Source organism: Mustela lutreola, chromosome 3 (assembly GCF_030435805.1).
Source record: "Mustela lutreola isolate mMusLut2 chromosome 3, mMusLut2.pri, whole genome shotgun sequence".
In the NCBI taxonomy this organism is placed as follows: domain Eukaryota; kingdom Metazoa; phylum Chordata; class Mammalia; order Carnivora; family Mustelidae; genus Mustela; species Mustela lutreola.
The window spans coordinates 34,006,089-34,025,001 of record NC_081292.1 but is presented as its reverse complement, the minus strand read 5'-3'; the positions used below and the strand labels follow the sequence as shown (position 1 = coordinate 34,025,001).

The 18,913-nt window shown below is 36.7% G+C and overlaps 1 protein-coding gene across 38 annotated transcripts in view; it reads left to right on the top strand.

The window, feature by feature from the left end:
* RIMS2 (regulating synaptic membrane exocytosis 2) overlaps positions 1–18,913 on the top strand; it is a 603,997-nt gene that overhangs the window by 103,851 nt on the left and 481,233 nt on the right. The gene's annotated exons all lie outside the window — the stretch shown is intronic.

Sequence of the window (18,913 nt, the reverse complement as noted above, 5' to 3'; positions counted from 1 at the left end):
CCTGGGTCCTGGGATTGGGTCCCACATTGGGCTCCCAGCTCAGTGGGGAGTCTCCTTCTCCCTCTCCTTCTGCCCCTCCCCTCTGCTCATGCTCTTTCTCTCTCTTGCTCACTCTCTCTCAAATAAATAAAATCTTCTAAAAATTTTTTTAAAAAAGTAAAAAGTTTAATGGGGGCAACAGGGTGGCTCAGCCAGTTAAGAATCTGACTTTTGATTCTGGCTCAGGTCATGATCTTAGGGCTGTGAGATCGAGTTTGCTTCATGTTCTGCACTGGGCATAGAGCCCGCTTAGGATTCCTTCTCTCCTTTTCCCCCTGTCCTACCCCCTGCTGCTCCCATCAGCATGTGCATGCTGTTCTTTCTCAAAAAGACAAAAGAAACAAACAAACAAACAAACACGCAAACAAAAAGCCTTCTTGGTCTATCTGCTTTTTCTGAAGATTGAGAATGATATGGGTGAAGATGTTTTCACGTAAGCTGTATGCTTCTTATTGGTGCTTGACTGGTCAAAGCACTTGACAAACAGTTGTCAGGTAGTGAGGCAGTTCCTGCAATGGTGAGTTTCCAGGTCTGACATAGATGTTCTTTAGTCTAGTCTAAAATTGACTGCATCAGTCATGTACCTTTGAACCACCTTAAATTCCCTGTGGCTCAAGAAAGAGGTAAATAAATAAGAATTATGAATGATAGATATGCTTATTCAGAAAATGCATTTAGAAAAATTGATAAAAGTAGCAAAGTGCTTATTGCCAAATAAAGTTTTTATTAAAACATAACATAGGGACGCCTGGGTGGCTCAGTTTGTTAAGCAGCTGCCTTCGGCTCGGGTCATGATCCCAGGGTCCTGGGATCGAGTCCTACATCGGGCTCCTTGCTCGGCAGGGAGCCTGCTTCTCCCTCTGCCTCTGCCTGCCTCTTTGTCTGCCTGTGCTCGCGCTCTCTCTCCCTCTGTCTCTGGCAAATAAATAAATAAAGTCTTTTTAAAAAAAAAATAAAAATAAAACATAACATAGGTAGTGAAAAGTGCACAAATGGAAAATCGGCAACTCATTGAATTGCCAGAACATATTTTGAAACCATTACTGAGTGCAAGAAGCAGAACATTACCAGCCCTCCAGTATCTCTTTCTCATACTCCCCTCTAGGGAAGATTACTTCCCACCCCAAAGGGTAACATTATCCTTTTATCTGGTACCATAGACTTTTTTTTTTTAAGACTTTATTTTTTTGACAGACAGAGATCACAAGTAGGTAGAGAGGCAGGCTGAGAGAGAGAAGGGGAAGCAGGCTCCTTGCTGAGCACAGAGCCTGACGTGGGGATCGATCCCAGGACTCTGAGATCATGACCTGAGCCGAAGGCAGATACTTAACTCACTAAGCCACCCAGGCGCACCACCATAGATATTATATATATATATATATATATATATTTTTTTTTTTTTTATATATATATATTTTATATTTAGATTTTACACAAATGGAATCATGTGGTATTATTCTATTGGATCTGTGTTATTTTGTTCAACATATTTGTGAGATTCACCTAAATGATTGCATGTCATTGTATTTCATTCATTCTCCTGGCCTTACGGTGCTCTAGTATTTGAATATACTATAATTTTTTAAATCTGTTTTACTACTGATAAACATTTGGGATTTTTCTACTTTTTGGTTATTGTGACTAGTGCTGCTATATATATATTCTGATGCCATTTTTTTCCCCCTGTTACTCTGGAGGAGAATTTTCTAGTTATTTGTGAAAATGAAGAACTAAAGCTATTTTAAAATATTTTCAAGTAATGAAGGTAGTCATTATGTCAGCGTCATTACTCTCTAGTTTCCCGTTGATTTATTTGGTGCTGTTTCTTGAGTATGTCCTACTGTTTGATGTTTTGGTGGTTTTGCATCTGGCCAAGAAAGGGTGAAAAGGCATTCCAGGCAGAGGAACTGTACATAAGATGATATGAACTGATTTGCACTTTGTAACAAACATTAGTGTTATAATAATCACTTAGGGAGCTTTGTAGAAGTTCAGAAGAAACATCTGCCAAGGGTCTGGGATGGCCAGCTATGTGGCATATATTTATTCTTTTATCATAAAAGGACATAAATTCTTTCTCTTAGCTAATTAGTAATACAGTAGTTTTCATATTTCTTTTTTTAAGCTTCCATCTATTGAAGAAGTCTATTTTATACTATAACCCAATATATACATACTACATACAAATATTAATATAAAATAGAAACAAGATTTGCATGAAATGCTTACTTGCACTCTTTCTAATGCTCTGATCTATTTTATTAAAAAATTGTGAGTCTTGGCCAGCTAAATTGATTTGTGCCTAGTGTTAGGTTGCACTCTGCAGTTTGGAAAGGTGCGTGACTACACTTAATGATATTGTTCCAAAACTGCATACCATGAACTTGTAGAAAGCACTATGTCAGATTCATTCTCTGATAACAATCAGTGTTAAAATGATATTTATTTATTTATTTATTTTAAAAAAGATTTTATTTATTTGAAAGAGAGAGAGAGCGAGCGAGCATGAAAGGGGTGAGGGGCAGAGGGAGAAGCCGGCTCCCTGATGAGCAGAGGGGCTGATGTGGGACTTGATCCTGGGACTCCAGGATCATGACCTGAGCCGAAGGCAGTTGCTTAACCACTGAGCCACCCAGGTGCCCTAAAATGATATTTATTTTAATGCTTCAGTTTTGTTAATAACCAAGCCCTATGTCAAGGTTAGTATGTCACAGATTTGGACTGTTAAAGAAAAGCTTTATAAATATCATTTCAATTTAAGCCTTAGAATAATAATCATAGTTAAGAAGAGTGATGATACAGAAATATAGTTTCATATTTGATTAATCCAATACATAGTTTTACTTCCTCCAAAGATAAAAAAGATAGACACTGAGACAATATTAAAAAATTGTACTGTAGGTAATGTAGAACATGGGGAACAGGTGCTTCTTCCATAAAGAAAGGAGCCAACCAAGTTCAAGTCCAGACATAACACATAAAGGGGAAGAGAGAATGGAGAAGATTTGAGCTAGGTTTTCTTCGTATGTTATCTCATAGTAACTCTGAAATCTACATTAAAATCCCACCTGTCAGATGAAGACTAAGCTAAGTAATTTTCCAGCAGTCTCATACAGCTAATAGGAAGTGGAATCAGGACTTAGACCATGATTAAAGAAAAATCTTTATTTTTTCCTGCCATAGACTTCCTTGAAATACTGAATTTTTCTTGCTTATTTAAAATATCTCAACTCAGGGTGCCTGGGTGGCTCAGTTGGTTAAGTGGACTGCCTTTGGGTCAGGTCATAATCCTGGAGTCCTGGGATCGAGTCCCACATCAGGCTCCCTGCTTGGCAGGGGTCTGTTTCTCCTGATGGCCTCTCTCCTCTCATGCTCTCTCTCTCATGACCTCTCTCTCATCTCTCATTCTCTGTCTCTCTCTCAAATAAATAAATACAATCTTTAAAAAAATAAAATACCTCAACTCAATTTTAAATAAGACAAAAATAATAACCTAGGATGTGTCATGGACTTAGTGTTGGGCAAAAGATGAATGGTCCTAGACAGATAATATGCATAAGAATAATTACAATATAATATATTGTTTAGAAGTGTAACCTAAGAGCGAGTGTTTGATTCTGCCAGGTGGTGGGGAAGACAGGGTTGCTGGAATCTGAACTGGGTCTTGAATGCTGAAAAGGAGTGTACTAAGTAAAAAAAAAAAAAAAAAAAAAAAAAAGAAGGTAAATTATAGTCTAGTGGATGGAACAGCCCCTGCAACAGTGTGAAAGAGCTTGATGTGTTTGGAGAGCTGTAGGAGAACATTGTTGTTCTAGTGTAAATGTTAGAGTAGTATTCAGATATCTTGGTTGCCAGCAAGGGAAATAGCATTATGCTACTAGATCATGCCATAGTTCAAGGTTTACAGTTATCTACATCAATCTGAGACTGAGTATGATAAACAGCACAAATTGCAAAAAACGTAAACAATGTGATCAGAGTTTTCTTTTTCAATGATGAGCAAATAGTATTTACCCAGGAACTGTATCTTAAAAAAAGTGTTTTACTTTCTAATGCCTTTTCCAAAGAAGTAATTTACTTTGGTTAAGCAGAAAGAACTTGAAGGTCAGATACCTATAATGGTCTTAAAATGTTTCTTCTATTTATCGTTTTTGTTTTCCCTCAGAATTGAATTTGTTAAATACTTTTCTTTAAGAAACAAATTTCAGATTAACAGGGAAATCTATTTTCTTCTCGACACCAGAAAGGGATAGAAAGGGATATCTGCATATTCAAGATGAACCATTTCCTATTGTCAATAATAAGCTATGAGCATACTTCTACTTATTTTAAATGTTTCTTTCTTTCTTTCTTTCTTTCTTTTTTTTTTTTTTTAAAGATTATTTATTTATTTATTTGACAGGCAAAGAGGCAGGCAGAGAGAGAGAGAGAGGTGCTGAGCAGAGAGCCTGGCACAGGTGCTCTATCCCAGGATTCTGGGATCATGACCTGAGCCAAAGGCAGAGGCTTTAACCCACTCAGCCACCTAGGCGCCCCTAAATCTCAGTTTCTAACATCAAGATGATTTTATCTTGTGAATGAAATAATCATTTCAATCCAAAGATTCCCTATCTGGTGATTATATAAGTTTTTTTTTGTTGTTGTTGTTGTTTAAGAAATGGACCTTCTGAATTTCACTGCCTTTTGGATTATTGGTTATAGTGGCATCATGAAACAGAAGCATAGTTATTCATACATACTAAAGATATATAATAAAGATAAAAGTTAATATTATTTAACAAGCTTTATGTAAATTAATATTATTTATATGTAAATTAATATTATTTAACAAACCTCATGTATTTTAATATAAAGAGTGTTTCAGTGTGGGGTGTGTGTGTGTGTGTGTGTGTGTGTAATAGTTACAAATTGTTTTGGAGAAGTATTTTTAGCCTACAGGGAGTGAGCCAAATATCTGATTTATTTGAGTTAGTTTTACAATATTTCTCAGCATTCTCTTACTGATTTCTATAACTTGTGATGTGGCACACTAAGTTAGATATTAAATAGTATGGGAAATTATTCTTAGTAAGGAAGTCAGGATATTCTCATCCAAGCTGCCTCACCAGCTTCTATTCTATCTTTCTTCCTCTTCTTTTCTCATACATAGTTTATGCCAAGACAATACTTTCAACTTCCTGAATTCTCCATCTGTTTTCGTGCTTTGCATATTTCAGGTTGAATCATTCTCCATTTTCTGCTGATCACAATTTTGCATATCCTTCAAGTCCAGGATGTGCAGGATATATAAAAATTAAAACTTCTGTGAAGTCTTAGAAGTCGTCTAAAAAGTCATGCCAACACCAGTCACAATTAATGGCTCTTTTCCTTGTGGTCCAGCACTATTTTTCTTACATGTTTATTTAGTGTATGTATCATTTTGCTTTGTATTACATAGTTTATTTATGTTCACTCCTGTCCTGTACCTGTTCGTTTGTGTGTATCTTACTGATGACAGAATTGGTTCATATTCAACTTTATATTATATTTTTGCTCCATCACTTGTGAAACAGTGCACACATAGTACACGTTTGTTTATTCACTATTAATTCAAACATTTGGTAAATATTTATTAATAACTTGGCTATGGGGCATTCATCATGCCTATCAGTGGGATAAAATGGACATAAGAAACAGAAAAAACAATTCTCATGAATTATATTTTCAATTTAGAGAGACATTAATCAAAAATATTATATATAAATAAAAGGAGGGATGTGGAAATACAATATAGTGTAGCACTTGGAATATTTAATGGAGGGATTTGACATAATCAGAGATGCTAAGGGATATCTTTCCAATTAAGTGGTGTCGAAGTGAGGTGAGAATAGTGAGGAGTTATGGAAGTGACGAGTACAAAGCATCATGGTTACATTGGCTTCATGAAATTATTGGGGAACTTGCTTTTACTTTTCTTATGAAACAACATTTAAAACATGAGAGTATCTCAGAGATCTTTTTTTTTTTTTTAAATTTAAAGATTTTATTTATTTATTTGACAGAGATCACAAGTAGGCAGAGACAAAGGCAGAGAGGAGGCAGAGAGGAGGAAGCAGGCCCCCTGCCGAGCAGAGAGCCCGATGTGGGGCTCAATCCCAGGACCCTGAGATCATGACCCGAGCCGAAGGCAGAGGATTAACCCACTGAGCCACCCAGGCACCCCTCTCAGAGATCCTTGATCTAGTTGTTGTATGGATGCTTTGACAAGATGGTGAATCCTATAGGCTCTATCTCAAAATAATGTTTTTAAATGCATAGGATATAATGCAAGCAAAATATAATTAGAGAGCCAATTAATTGAAACATAGGTCTGTGTATAGGCTCCTTGGGGCGTGTATTATTAGTTAACGTGAAAAAACTTTAGTTAAAATAATTCATTTGTAAAGTGGCTACTATTTCTTGAAGACTGGCAATAAATGGCACTCCTTGTGTTAGTAGGAGGGAAGACAGAACATTGTAAAGATGTCAGGTTTCCTAAAACTAATCTATAAATGTAATGCAGTTTTAGTAGAAATTCTACCAAGATTTTTAAGAGAATGGAATAAAAGGATTAAAACACTTAGTTGGAAGAAATACATTTATAAATAGAAAAACAATTTTATTTTAAAGATTTTATTTATTTTCAGAAAGAGAGGAGAGCACAAGCAGAAGGAGCAGAAGGCAGAAACAGGCAGAGGGAGAAGCAGGCTCCCTACTGAGGAAGGAGCCTGACATGGGACTAGATCCCAGGGTTCTGGGGTCATGGCCTTAGCTAAAGGCAGCTGCTGAACCGACTGAGCCACCCAGGTATCCCAGGAAAAGAATTTTCAAAAAGAAAAACAAAGAGGAGGATTCATTTTGCAGATATCAAAATGAGTTACAAAACCCAAGTAATATATATTTGGGAATATGTGGTGTTCCTTTATTTTTTTTTTTTTTCCTGAGATTATCCTTCTAGTAATAGGAAATTGCTTTATTTTGAGTTGCTACAACATGAAAAGCCCAGGATTTTTTTTTAGTTTGAATTACAAAAGTACTTCTTGGCAAAGACACATTACCCTGAAAAGACCTCAAACAAACATAACTATACCTTAGAGATTACCTGACCGGAACCTATGAAAGGGGAGATAAAGAAATTCAGCATCAGTCTGGAAATTCCTGGGGCTATGAACTCACGATGGCTAGTGTTGTAAGTTGTGGTAAACAAACCTTTTCAAGATTACTTCAGGAGCCCCTGGGTCACTCAGTTGGTTAAGTGTCTAGCTCTTGGTTTTGGCTCAGGTCCTGATCTCAGGATCATGAGATCAAGCCCCACATTGGACTCTGTGCTCAGTGTGAAGTCTGCTTAAGATTCTCCTTCTCCTGATGTCCCTCCCCACATGCTTTCTCTCTCTCTTTCAAATAAATAAATCTTAAAAAAAAAAGATTACTTTTAGGGGCGCCTGGGTGGCTCAGTGGGTTAAGCCGCTGCCTTCGGCTCAGGTCATGATCTCAGCGTCCTGGGATCGAGCCCCGCATCGGGCTCTCTGCTCCCCAGGGAGCCTGCTTCCCTTTCTCTCTCTCTCTGCCTGCCTCTCTGCCTACTTGTGATCTCTGTCTGTCAAATAAATAAATAAAATCTTTAAAAAAAAAAAAAGATTACTTTTAAAAAAGGGTAATGTAAATGGTTAGCTTGTGAAGATCGTGAAAACATACATATGAGTTGAGTGAGAAAATAGTATATCCAACAAAAACATTTGGCTGGGTATAAAATTACTGGAAATAGCAGCATTTCTAGGAACTGGGGGATTGAAAAGTTCAACTTTTCAAATAACTCAGAAAGTGAAGAAAATTTGCTTTGGAAAACACTGAGTTAGTTCACTGAGTTGCTTTAGTGATGATGGAGACATTGATTCAGAAAATACACATGAAAATTTGGGTAAAATAGGGGCACATGGCCATCTCTCTCAGTATAGTATGTGATTCTTGATCTCAGGGTTATAAGTTCAAGTCCCACATTAGTTGTAGAGATCCCTTAAAAATAAAATCTTTAAAAAATTTTGTATAAAATAGCTTTATAAAATAAGAAGATGGAAAAAAGCGCAGTATTTCTAAATTGATATCTTATTGAATATGTCTTTTAAATATTCATTTGTAATAAAAGTTTTAAAATAAAGTATATCTTTGACTCCTTTGTCTGTATTCAGGTTCTATAAAATGTGGCCTATAGGTCAAATTCTGCCTGCTCACCTGCCTGTTTCTATAAATAAAGTTTTATTGGAACACAGTTAAACTTACTTTTTGTTGTATTATCTATGACCACTTCCATATCACAAGGGCAGAGTTGAGTAGTTGTCACAGAGTTGAGTAGTTGAGGCCCTATGACCTGCAAGAAATATCTGTCTGGCTCTTAAAAAAAAAGTTTGCTGACCTCTGATTTATATTGCTGGAAAATTATATATTCAAACTTACACATTTAAGACCTTTTAGACCTTTTATTCTCTTTGGAATTTGGTTCTGACAGTGTTGTTCTGGAGTAGGAACAAACACAAAACCAATGAAATAAAAAACAGAATCTGTAAATAGACCTATGCACACATGGGAACTTAGTATCTGATAGATTGCCATCACGAATAAGTAGAAGAAAGGATGGACTATTTAATGGTGCTGGGAAAATGCGATCTCTATATGGAGAAGATTGAAATTAAATTCTTGTATCACATCACATATAAAAATAAACTTCAGATCGATTAAAAGCCTAAATTTGAGAGGTAAAATTATAAAGCTTTAGGAGAAACTGTAGAATTTTTTTGTGACTGACTTAGGGATAAGTAAGAATTTTTTTATAGCTAGCCACTGAAACCACAAACCATGAAGAAAGAAATTGGTATGTTTGACTACATCAAGATTAAAGATTTCTGTTTAACAAAGGATACCATGTACACAATTAACAATCAATTGTCAGACCAGGATATTTGTTTTGTTTAACTTAGAAATGATTAACATATAGTCTATATAGGATACTACTGCAAATCAGCAAGGAAAATACAGGAAATCCAACAGAGTATTGGTAAAGAATGGAGTGAATAGATAGTTCATAGGAGGGGCTGACCGTCATAGAAGTCAGACAGACATGAACTGGAAAAAAAAACCCAAACAACCTACAAAATCACATCAGTTCATATCTATTAAAGCTGCAAAAATTTTATAAGTTAAGTAATATCACACATTGGCACAAACAAGAAGACACTGAAACCTTCATACCCTTCTTGTGGGGATGCTAACTGGGTTAAGCCACTTGGGAAAGCAGTTCCGAAATATTTAGTGAACTTGACGATGTATACTCTATTCCTGCGTATACACCCCAGAGAAAACCATACAGGCTTACTTCAGAGATATTGTGGATTCAGTTCTAGACCATTGCAATAAAGTGAAAGTGGAAATATAGTGAGTCGAATGAAGTTTTTGGTTTCCAAGTGCATATAAAAGTTACATGCGTGCCTACTGTAGTCTATAGTGTGCAGCAGCATTCTGTCTAAAAAAATGTATCTGTCTTAATTAAACATACTTTATTGCTAGGCGTGCCTGGACGGCTCAGTCGGTTAAGTTTCTGTCTTCAGCACAGGTTCTGATCAAGCCCCACATCACACTCCCTGCTGGGTTGGGAGTCTGAATCTCCCTCTCCCTCTGCTTGCCTGTCATTCCGCCTGCTTGTGCTATCTTATTCTGTCTCTCACATAAATAAACAAATCTTAAAAAATAATATTTTATTGCTAAAGAATACTATCTCATTACTGATTACCAGTCACCATAGTATAATAATAATGAGAAAGTTAGAAATATCGTGGGAACTGCCAAAATGGCACTGAAACATAGAAGTGAGCAAATGCTGTTGAGGTGGCTGATAGACTTGCTCAGTGGAGGGTTGCCACAAACCTTCAACTTGTAAAATAGCCAGTGTCTGCAAAGTGCAATAAAGTGAAGCACAATAAAATGAGGTTTGCCTGTATGTGGGTTTATAAATATATCATTACAGAAATATGTATAATAATAAATGATAAAGGGCCAACTTTAAAAAAATACATTGAGTAAAATGTGATTTATGTAAACAGAACATTATATATCCATTAAAATGCATGAACTAGATGCAAAACCTGTAGTGGTTAAAAGCATGGATTCTGAAGCAACTCTGAATTTGAATCTGGCTTTAAGGACTTACCACCTATAAGACCATGAGCAAGACAGTTTCTTTAAAGAATGGGAATGAAAATAGGAATAATAATAATAATAATAATAGTACCTATTTCCCTGATACACCATAAACACCCTATGCATTAGCTATAGTTTATTTAGATTTAAATATAAAAAAGTAAAGTTGAATGGCAAATAAAAGAAGCAAAAACAAGTAAATGGCACAATGCCATTTATGTAAGTTGATAAGACTGGTTACCCGATGGAAGAGAAATCACACTGGGGAAGGGAAAAAGAATTAATTAAAATAGGAGCCAGATATGGATATGTACTACCAAGCTTATGATCAATTCTGTTCTGGATACCCAAGGTTTATTTTTTATTTTTTTTTTAAGATTTTATTTATTTATTTGACACAGAGAGAGATAGAGAGAGATCACAAGTTGGCAGAGAGGCAGACAGAGAGAGAGGAGGAAGCATGCTCACTGCTGAGCAGAGAGCCCGATGCAGGGCTCGATCCCAGGACCCTGAGATCATGACCTGAGCTGACGGCAGAGGCTTAACCCACTGAGCCACCCAGGTGCCCCTGGATACCTAAGGTTTAAAAGAAGTGAAAGAAAGAAAGAAAGAAAAGGAGGGAGTGCGTGCATTGCAATCCATTTCAGGTGGAAACAAGAGCATGTATAAAGTGCAAAGACCAGTAATGAGATGCACAATGTTGAATCTAAAGGATGAAAGAAGGCCAGAATGGCATTAACAGAATGAGGGTAAAGAATCTGTATAAAACATGAGGTTGAAGAGGGAATGTATGCTAGAACATTGAGGGCTTTGTAAGTCTTCATAAGAAGTGTTTTCTTTTTATTTAAGAGCAATGAGAAGCCAGTAGAGTATTTTAAACAGTGTCTTTTAGGAAAGCTAAGTTTTCCTGTAGTGTACACAACAGATTGAGGGAGAGAAGTGTGGAAGTAAGGAGCCTCCCTAGGAGATCAGGTGGGCATGGATGGTAACAAGGCCTATGGTGTTCACAGGGGATATTATAGAGACAAGTGGAAGGAAGTAAAACTGAAAGGACTTGGTGATAGATAAATTATGCATTTGAGGGAGAGGGAGAGTTCTAGAACAATTCTAGATTTCAGGTCATATAATTGAATGGTAGCACCACTTACTGAAATAGGGAACACTTCGGAGGGAATCTGGTTTGCGTAGGACAATGATGGTTTCAGTTTTATACATATTGCATTTGAGGTGGCATTGAGATCTCTAAATAGAGATGTTGAGTAGGCAATTGAATTTTAAAGCTCAGAGGAGAAGTCTGAGCTGGACATTTACATTTATAAGTAATTTATAGATAAGTGGCAATTGAGGCCTTGGAGAGGGGATAAGACTGCCTTAAAAGACACCATAGAATGAAAAGAGAAGAGGGCCCGAGTCTTGACCTTCAAAGGAGAAAGAAAATGAAAGGCCGCAGATACAGGGAAACAAGGAGAGCATTGTGAAAGCCAACGGGTAGTGAACATAGTCGAACATAATTCCAAATATCGTTAGAACTCAGTAAGATACAGAGTAAACATTTTGCTCACTAATTTTAGGAACAGGGAGACTATTGATGAACTTTGTGAGAATTAGTAAGTAGACTGGAAACTAGATTAGGTTGGTTGAAGAATGGGGTAAGGAAGCAGATATAGAATTTTTTAAAAATTTATAAATGGGAAGGGAGAGAGATGCTCTTCTCAGCAAGGAATCTGAATCTCCTGTTTAGCTCCTTAATCTGCCTGTACACCATTACTACTGCTACTTTTTTTTTTTTTTTTCAAGATTTTATTTGTTCATTTGAGAGAGAGCAGGACGGAGAAGGAGAATCTGCAGCAGACATCACATGGAACATAGAGCCCTATGTGGGCCTCTATCTAGGACCATGAGATCAGGACCTGAGCTGAATCTAAGAGTCAGATGCTTAACCAACTGAGCCACTTGGGTGCCCCTGTACAGCACCCCTTGTGCGTATAGTAGTTTTTCACTTTATAGGACTGGAAGGATGCAGACCCCACATCTCTCTAAATCTTCTCTTGTTAGCTCAAACTTGTCATCAAGTCCTCCCTGGATTGCATCTCCTTCATCTCTTTTCTCCCCACAGCTGGGACTGTTGGCTTGCATCCTGTAGCCTTACTGCTCTAGTCTCTGGGATTTCTATAGTTCTCTGGAAGAGGGTTTCAAATAGTTCTTTAAATAGTTCTTCGGGATGCATGATTCCTAACTTTGTGACTAAGAGGATGGGCCTTCTCCTCATGGGTGAAATGTGGCTTCCACTTCTCCACTGAGACATTCTGTTTTAGCACAGTTCACTTAAGCAGACTGCTTTTTTGTTTCAGTGTGCCTTGGTAATTCGCCTCGTATTCCCATGCCTTTAGAACTGAAATAGAAACTTTGTGGGTTCTCATATTCCTTTTCCACGCTAGGTTCAGCCATTTCCTGAGAGGAATGTCAAACATCATAAGTGTATCAGCAGGTGTTCAATAGAAATGTACAATATATCTCACACATGGAAAGAGAATTCTTCTACATGGTGCAGGGCTCATTCAGTGGTCTGCTTAAACTCATGCCTGCTCTGGTACACATTTTATGGTTAGTGGTGCTTGTTTTGTGTTAGCAGAGCTTCCCTCTTGGTGGAAGATAATCAGGGAAAAAACAGTTGAGTGTATTATCTGAAGTTACAGAAAAAGTTAAACTGGCATAGCTGTTTAAGTGTACTGTTATTAGGTGTGAAGAGGGAAGTATGTGTTTATAATTAAGTTGATATAATGGACTCACTCATAGAGTTCTATTTTTAATCTAACTACTGACTTTAGGTTAGCACTTTGAAACTAGCTTTCTTTAAAATCAAGGTTTTTGAGATGTAATTTATTTACAGTAAAATTCACCCCTTTGAGGGATCTACTTAAGTGAATTCTGAAAAAACATACAGTTATGTATTTACTCCCATAAACAAGACATAGAACATTTCCTTTACCCCCCAAAGTTCCTTGTGTATATTTGTATTTCATTCCCTTGCTCTGCCACAGTCCCTAGCAACCATTGGTCGGTCCTCATAACTTTGCCTTTTCTAGACTGTCATATAAATGAACTCATATTGTATAGAAGTGGGCAAGCTGGCCCATAGACCATATATGGCCTACTGGCTGTTTTTTTTAAGTGGTGAGTTAAGAATGATTTTTACATTTTAAAATCATAAAAAAAATTAATGATAACATTTTGTGACTGTAAAAATTACATGAAATTAAAATTTTGTGTTTATAAATAACATTTTGCTGGAACACAGCCGTGCTTATTCATTTAGCATGTTGCCAATGGCTGCCTTCTGGATCATACCTTTTATATCCTATTGAAGAAATCCTTGCCTAGCCTATCTAAGAAGTCTTTGTTTAACCCAAGGTCATGATTTCCTGCAGGGTTTTTTTCTAGGAGTTTTAAGGTTTTGGTCATTAGATTTAGTTCTGTAATCTGTTGATTGCAGTTATATAATACATTGAGTTAATTTTTGAATAAGGTGTAAAGTATGAATTCAGGTTTATTTTTGTAACACATGGATTTCCAATTACTTTTTTTGCGCATGAATTTCTCATTGCTTAAAAGATTATTCTTTTTTTCTTTTTTCCTTTTTTATTAACATATAATGTATTATTTGTTTCAGGGGTACAGGTCTGTGAATCATCAGTCTTACACAATTCACAGCACTCACCATAGCACATACCCTCCCCAATATCCATCACTCCATCACCCAGCCATGGGTGCCCCCTATGCCCCCTGCCCCCCCTGTAGCTCTCTGTTTCCTGAGATTAAGAGTCTCTTATGGTTTGTCTACCTCCCTAGTCCCATTTTATTTCATTTTTCCCTCCCTTCCCACCACAAACCCCCACCCTGCCTCTTAAATTCCTCATATCAGAGAGATCATATCATAATTGTCTTTCTCTGATTGACTTATTTCACTTAACATAATACCCTCTGTTCCACCCACATCATTGCAAGTGACAAGAGTTTGGGTTTTTTGGTGACTGCGTAGTATTCCATTGTATATATATACCACATCTTTATCCATTCATTTGTTGATGAACATCTAGGTTCTTTCCATCATTTGGCTATTATGGACATTGCTGCTATAAACATTGAGGTGCATGTGCCACTTTGGATCACTGTATTTGTATCTTTAGGGTAAATACCCAGTAGCATGATTGCTGGGTAGTGTGGTAGCTCTATTTTCAACTTTAAAAGATTTTTCTTTTTCCATTAAATTTTCTTGACACCTTTAAAAAAATTAATGACCATTTAAGTCTTGGGCTATTTTGGACTCTATTCTGTTCCATTGTGTATGTGTTTATCCTTTGTTAACACTGTGTTTGACTTGATTACTTCTGTAGATTTTATAATAAGTCTTAAAATCAGGTGGCATGCGTCCTGCAACTTCTTTTTCAAAATATTTGCCTATTGTAGGAATTTTGCTTTTCCACATAAATTTTAGAGTTAGCTTATCAATTTCTTCAAAAAAATCATGCTAAGTTTTTGATTGAGATAACATTGAATGAGAGATCAATTTGGAAAGAATTGGTATCTTAACAGTATAATGTTTCCTCATTGATAAATACAGTATATTTCTTCTGTTACTTAGATCTCCTTTGATTCTTTTAATCAGTATTTTATAGTTTTCATGTCAATCATTTTATAAGTAATCAATATTTTATAGTATTTTAAAAACCTGTATATCTTTTGTTTAAATTATACCTGAGTGTTTTCTTTCTTCTGTTTTTTGATGCCATTGCAGACTACTTTTTAAAATTTTGATTTCCAATTATGCAATGCTTAGTTTGTATCTTGTGACCTTGCTAAAGCACGTTTATTATAGTAGGTTTTTTTGTAGTTTCTTTAGGATTTCATATATAGATAATTATGCCATCTATACACAACTTTTCTTCTCCTCCTTTCTAATCTCTGTTTTCTATTGTTTTAATGAACTAGCTAGGATTTCCAGTTCAATGTTGATTATGGGTAGTGAGAGAGAACTCTTTGCCTTTTTCTTGACTTTAGAGGGAAACCATTAAATCTTTCACAATACAGTATGATATTAGCTGTAGGCCAATTGAGGTGTAGGCTGTTGTAACCCTTATTGCATTCAGAAAGTTTCTATGTATTCCTAGTTTGCTGAGTCAAGTGCTTTCTCAGTATATTTTGACATAATTATACTATTTTTTCCCCATTAGTCTGTTAATATGGTGATTCATATTGCTTGAATTTAAAATGTGGAATCAACCTTGCATTCCCAGGACAAACCTGGTACACCTCTTTGTGATGTATTATTCTTAATATATTTCTGGATTTGGCTTGATAATGTTGTGTGAGGATTTTTCATCTTTCCATGAGGAATATTGGCTATAATTTTCCATTATATATGTATATATTTTTATTTATTTGACAGAGATCACGAGTAGGCAGAGAGACAAGCAGAGAGAGAGTGGGAAGCAGGCTTCCCGCTGAGCAGAGAGCCTGACGTGGGGCTCGATCCTAGGACCCTGAGATCATGACCTGAGCCGAAGGCGGAGGCTTTAACCCACTGAGCCACCCAGGCACCCCCCCCATTATATTTTTATATGGTTTTGGTATCACAGTAATGCTGGCCTTAGGAAATTAGTAAGGAAGTGGCCCCTTGTTTTCTATTTTCTGGAAGAGATTATGTAAAATTGTGTTATTTCTTCCTTAAATGTTTGGTGGAAATCATCGATAAAACCAGTGAGCATGAGAAGTTTTTTTGTTTTTTTTTTTTTTGTTTTTTTAGGTTTTAAACTAGGAATTAACTTTCTTTAACACGTATGGGACTTGTCCGTCTTTCTGTTTCTTCTTGAGTGAGGTGTGCCAGTTTCAGTCTTTCAAGGAAATAGTCTATTTTATTATAGTCTATTTCTTATGTAAGCTACAGAATTTATGAGCAGAGAATTGTTCACAGTTTTCTCTTGTAATCTGTTGCATTTAATTCTGAGTAACTGTGGAGTCTGTAGTGATGTTCCCTCTATCGTTCTTGCTCTAGGTAATTTTTATCTTCTTCCCCCCCCTAACTATTTTGTATGAAGGTTTATTGATTTTATTGATTTTTTTTTTTTGTTTGTTTTGTTTAAAGAAGCAGCATTTGGTTTCATGGATTTCTTCTATAGTTTAAAAAACTTTTTTTTAAAATGCTTTCTTTGGTTTTAATTTTCTCTTTTTTTGGAAATGTATTTGAGACTTTTTTCCTTTTAGTATAAGTGTTTATTTTTATGTGTTCAGTTTTCTATATGATACTTTGAAGGAATATCATGCTCCTTCTGCCTAAGAACTTACTTTAAATTCCTATGGTTAATGTCTTCTAACAATAAATTCTTTCAACATTTCTTTGCCTGAGAAGTCTTTATTTTCCTTTTCCTTTTTTTTAAAATACTTTATTTATTGGGCGCCTGGGTGGCTCAGTGGGTTAAGCCGCTGCCTTCGGCTCAGGTCATGATCTCAGGGTCCTGGGATCGAGTCCCGCATCGGGCTCTCTGCTCAGCAGGGAGCCTGCTTCCTCCTCTCTCTCTCTCTCCCTGCCTCTCTGCCTACTTGTGGTCTCTCTCTGTCAAATATATAAATAAAAAATCTTAAAAAAAAAAAAGATTTTATTTATTTATTTGACAGGGATCACAAGCAGAGAGGCAGGCAGAGAGAAAGGAAGGGAAGCAGGCTCCCTGCCGAGCAGAGAGCCCAATGCAGGGTTTGATCCCAGGACCCTGAAATCATGACCTGAGCCGAAGGCAGAGGCTTTAACCCACTGAGCCACCCAGGCGCCCCTTCCCTTTATTTTTTGAAACATAATTTCATTGCCCATGGGATCTTGGGTTGACAGTTTTATTCTGTCAGTCCTCATAGAGATTTTACTCCAAAGTCGTCTAGCTTCCATGGTTTCTGAAAGATGATCTTCTGTAATTTTTATCATTGTTTCTGTACATATAATATATCATTTTCTCTGGCTGCTTTCATAGTTTTCTTTGGGTTTTAGCAGTTTGACTATGATGAGTCTAGGTGTGTGTGGATTTGGTGTTTGTTCTACAAAGGCTTCTTTGAGGTTCATGTGTCTGTGATTTGGTAACTTTCATTAATTTTGGAAAGTTCATGGCCATTATTCCTTCAAATATTTCCTCTGTTCTGTTTGCTCCTTCTTTTGGGACACCAATTTCACGTGTTAGATCAATTTAGCTCTTGGATGCTCTGTTTGTTTTTTTTCTTCCCTTCTCCAACTCTTTTTTGTTTGTTTGGATATTTTTTTATTGACTTATTTCAAGTGTACTAATTTTTTCCTTAGTTTTTTCAAGTGTATCCCTTAGCCCATAAAAGAAAATCTTCATCTCTGATGACATGTTTTCTATTTCCAGCATTTTCATATGACTCTTATACTTTGTATCTTTCTGCCTCAGTACCCCATCTGTTCATGTTTGTTGTCCCCCTTTTTCTGTGAATCTTTTACCTTAATAATTATAGTCATTTTCAAGTCTGCCTGATGACTTCAGTAAGTCCATCAATCTTGTCATCTCTGAATCTAATTACATTAATTACTTTATCTCTTGGCGATGGGTTTCCTCTGAGTCTCGGGGTTTTGAATTATATTTATGCCTTAAAGGCATGCCTTTTCTGTCAGACTGTTAGTGTTGGAAATTAAGTCATCATCAGGTTGGAAGTTCAGATAGGTTTGGATTTTGGTGTTGCCATCATTATCTTTAGTGCATCACAGTCTTCAAATTCCTCCCAATTCCTCCAGTAGGCTACTGCTGCATTGTATTTATGAAGAATGCAGGAGTATCAGAAGTTTTTTTCAGTGTTTTGCTACCCCTTCAGCCATTTCCATCTACTTATTTCCATCTACTTACTGCATAGAGGCATCTCTCCGTATGCTTTTGCTGCCCCTCCACTCTGCTCCCTGGAGTAAATGATTGATGCTTATTTCTTGATTCTAGGTTTGTGTCAGGGGCAAGGGTGTTTTGTTAAGTTTTCCTGCCCTTCATTGATAGGACCTGTTGATCTGGGCCTTATGGATGAGGTTTGCTCAGAGTTCTTGGGCCCTTCTTCCCATATAAGTAAATCTGCCTTGTATCTCTGATAGGTTTGGGACAGGAATTTCCATCTCTTCCCTAGATATGAAAGACCTTTGATTTGAGCAAAGGTTGTTGCTGAAGATGGTTTCCTGTTCCTCTCTCATGGGCAGAGGTTTTTTCCCTTTAACCTTTTCCTTAGCTGCAGTAGATGCCTTTGCTCTGGGGATGACAGAATTTCCTTCTCCCTGTGGCTTATAGCTTTGACATTTTTAGGAAAGATGGTCTGGGGAATTGGGCCTGTACTTCAGCAGCCACTAGTTAACTCTTTTACACCTACACATGTGTACCCCTGAAGAGTTGGTTGTTCTTATGCCTTGCTCCCAATCTTCTTCATAAGTGACCAGTAGAGGCCTGCAGAAAAGTGCTTGTGGGTGAATGTGGGTTTTCCTTGAGTCTGGGCCTCTAGCTATTCCAAACTGTATGTTAGCCCACACTTGGCCTTTTACAATTTGTTAAAATTTTAATTAATTTCCTCTTCCCTGCTTGTAGGGTGTCCCCTCTTTCTCCTCTTCAGCTCTGCAAATGATGAAACAGTGTATTTCGTT